Raw genomic sequence first — 3,842 nt, 5'->3', positions numbered from 1 at the left:
CTTCCTACAGAAAATAAAAATGAAAATATTATTAAAAAAAGTCTGCAGAAACTTCCCTCTAATATTCAAAATAGATAAGATTTTTAGCTTGATTACACTGAAGCTGTATTCAGCTGAGAATTCCCATGACTACTTCAATACATCTCCAATTTGGATTTAATTCAGGTTAATGTTATTTCTACTATAAGTTAAAAAATAAGCAATTTTTAGACACAGTTTCGCCATCACCTATTGGAKCAGAATATTTCTGGGGGAAAAAAAATACTGTTTTCCTTCACAGCTTATAGGCATTAGACATTAGAAAGCAGAATGCTTTATAGAATTCTCATTACCTGTAATGAAATACAAGTGAAATTTTATGATAGTTAACTCTTACCAAGAAGAAATACAAAAGCCTCATGTACATAGCTTTCCTGAATAACAGGCTTACTGGTGTGAATAGTTACTTGCATGTACATTTGTTGGTTTGGTTTTAGGTTTCAATAAAGAAACTTTCAAAATAACAAGCCATAAAAACCAGGAAGTTGACAATGTGACTCAGCCTGCACCTATTTGCAAAAGTGAATTACTGTATTTGTATATTACCAGTAAAATGCTTTTAAAGAGAATTCCCAAACTTGACTTTTATCTTCTATGTCTGTRTTTTTCTTTAAAAGTAACACTTAAATTTTGAAACTTCAGATCTGCACTATAGTACCATACCACATATCTAGGAAAAGCAAAAGCTYGGAGTACTTCTAGACAAAAGCTAACACACCTCTACTCAAATTTTCATGGAATTACAAGGTCCTAGTTTTACAGATGTTATCATCTGGCACAAAGATCACTACTAAGTCTTTTTTTTTCCTGAATATACACATTTTCCTGAATGTATACATTGCATACATACAGCAAAAGCAGAGATATTTGCTGTTTTCAGAAAAATCATACTATACACAAAATAACTTTTTTTCTCCATTTTCTTGATGAAGAGAGAGCTGTCTCCTAACTACAAACAGAAGGTACAGATTGTGCTTAACATTTTTACATGGATGGAGTAACAATCACAAGATAAATACATTTAAACACATGTATCTAAATAACTCAGATGTGAAGGAATACATCATGATGGTGCATCAAACCAAGGTTTTAGTTTCAGTACTTTGGTGTTATTACAAATTTGCTTTCACTTTTGTCACTCTAAGGAACACCTTGTAACAGTTCAATAAAAAACGTTCTGTATTATCATCTTTAAGTTAAAAAAAAAGATGTCACCCAAAACTCTCTGAAAATCTACTTTAATACTTGCCAAACTAATTCATAATTGTTAAAACTAATTTGAGCTTAAATAAGTCATGCTGCACTAAAAGTATTGGTATCACTAAAAGTTAAAATAAGAAATAAAGTAATGAAGCCTTTCATAACCTTATACAGAATCAACGAGTGCTCAACAGAGCTTTCTAACAGTCTACTGAAACCAGGAAACAGAAAAACAAGTTCTGAGAAGAACCAAAATACTTAAGTAAGAATCTTGGTAATGAAATTCTTTGAGCTAGAAATACATACCTGTTTAAAGAAATGCTTTTGGTTATAGAAATAACATAGCCAAGAAAATTAAGTACTGCTTTTATCAAAAAGTATGGATTTTATTGCAAAATGAAGGTGAAAGTAAACTCAGCTTTATTTTTACACTTGAGAGTTTTTATACTAAAAGAAGTGAAATTTTTGTGTTTTAGAAATAATTTTTTTAAAGAAAAAAGTTTACAAGGATACATTCAGAGARAACTTTACTTAAATGTTTTTTTACCTTCTCAAGACATAGAGAATTTAGAGCTAGCACAAAATCACTCCAAGACCTAAACAACCTAGCAAGAAAACAAAAACTCTGCACGCAGCATTTGTATTACACATAAAGCCACTGTTTCCTTTTTCATCTAAAGTAAAAGCTTACTATTAGCCATCATTCAAACTATTAAAATGAGAAGTTTAGGTAGCATTTCTACCATAAACTGTTTTTATAAAGCAACAMATTTGACATGGACTAAACTAGAAAACAAAGTCTTCATCCACAGGAYTTAAACTGGAGGATGGTACAAATTGGAACTAGCCCATCAGGAATAATCACTACATTCATATACCCTGGCATCCTCACACAGGAAAGGTTATTCCTTCTCCAGCGCTAAGTGTTTAGTCAAACTGATACAGTTTAAGACAGTATATACAAAGAATAAGGTGAAATGGGACACAAAAAGGGGGACAGGAGGAGGGGGGGAGGGATAAAAAAACAGTGCCAGCCTCATAAGATTCCTCATGCACAGGGTTTTCAACATAATGGAAGTTCAACAAGTTAAATATGTTTGAAAACAAGCTGGTTTCTTTTTTTTTCCCCCTTTTAAGTGTTTTCTACTTTGCATTTGTTGTCTATTTCAAAGATACATTGTTTCACAGAATGACATATATTTTAGTTAAGTAATAAAGCTGGCAAATACATGACTTCATAACACTGTCATATTCACTGTAGAGTCACAAAGCAAAGAGGAAAATCCTTCCTTCTGGTATGCAGGCAATTTTAATGTAMTATATAATTGGATATCATTACAAAATATATGCACAAGAAATTCATGCTATTTCCATTATCTTACTTTAACTTGCTTAACTGCACCACAGCATATCAGAACACGGAGGAGAAAAAAAAAAAAAAAAAAACATCTGCAAACCAAAGGATTGAAAAGAACTACAGAACACAAAAACCATGACACCACTGCAAGAAGAACCTCTCAGTTCCTAAAATCTTCCACGATCTTACATCTACAGACTTTGAAATTTCAGACTTTCACAACTTAGTATGTTATATACCAGTATTCATTCACCTACCTCCCCCTCTTAAGCATAAGCTTGTGAATATCTAAAGCCCAAATTCACCCTTAGAAAAACAAGGTGCAAGCAAGATCATTATCCTCCTTTAATCTTCCTGAAGTGATGTCATACATTTAAAATGTGTCCTTCAATAAACCCTTCTGTGAGTGATCTAAAAAACAAACAGTAAGATCCATTAGTATTGTAAAAACTGCAGAAGTTCACCCAACAATCAAAGAAGATACAACTAAGCATCAGAATCATAACCTTAATTTTAGACCTGCCACATCAATCAGAACTGAGAACCTAAGCTGAGTCTTTCTTTTAAAACACAACTATTAACTACTAACTGAAATTTCACAAATTCAACTTGGTATTTTAACAAGTTGCAGAAGCCTCTTCTGAAAATACGAATATTTGCATTATGTAGACTTTTTAATTCTAGAGTACCTAGAATTTACTTCTATCAGTTTACTCTCAGTATGCACAAAACATTTGAGTATTTGTCCAAACATTAAAGTCTTACTACTAAAAAGTACAATTACTTCTACCTCAAAACCCTATTTCCTGCAGTAAAGCACTTACAAATTGGAAATTGATAGCAGTTATGTTTAAATATGGTGAAGTTTCAACTAGTATACAAACACATSAGTACAGCCCTGATAAATTCTGATTTTACCATAGGGATGTTGCAATAAAGTAATGAAAATGGAACGGGTAGAAACTCTCCTTTTCAAGTTTGCACCCACAAGCCAGACTTGGGATGCCAGACCAACAACACACGTTAAGAAGGAGAAAAGAAACTTGAGGCACTTGTCCTGAATTAAACCACTTTTAACTCGGGAAAGGCATGTGAACACGGGGAAAAGCTGAAAGAAAAGGGCCTCTACCTGTAAGTAGGCACCAGAGGGGAAACCACCATCCTGCAGTACAAGCTTTACTACAGAATAAAGTGAAAAGACAAGCCCCACAAGATTAACTGGCAGAATTAGCAGAAGCCAGAGGAA

This window comes from Nothoprocta perdicaria, unplaced genomic scaffold (genome assembly GCF_003342845.1).
Source record: "Nothoprocta perdicaria isolate Ctin4 unplaced genomic scaffold, notPer1 scaffold_8, whole genome shotgun sequence".
Taxonomy (NCBI): Eukaryota; Metazoa; Chordata; class Aves; order Tinamiformes; family Tinamidae; genus Nothoprocta; species Nothoprocta perdicaria.
The sequence above is the reverse complement of the archived record's forward strand: the minus strand, read 5'-3'. Positions refer to the sequence as shown.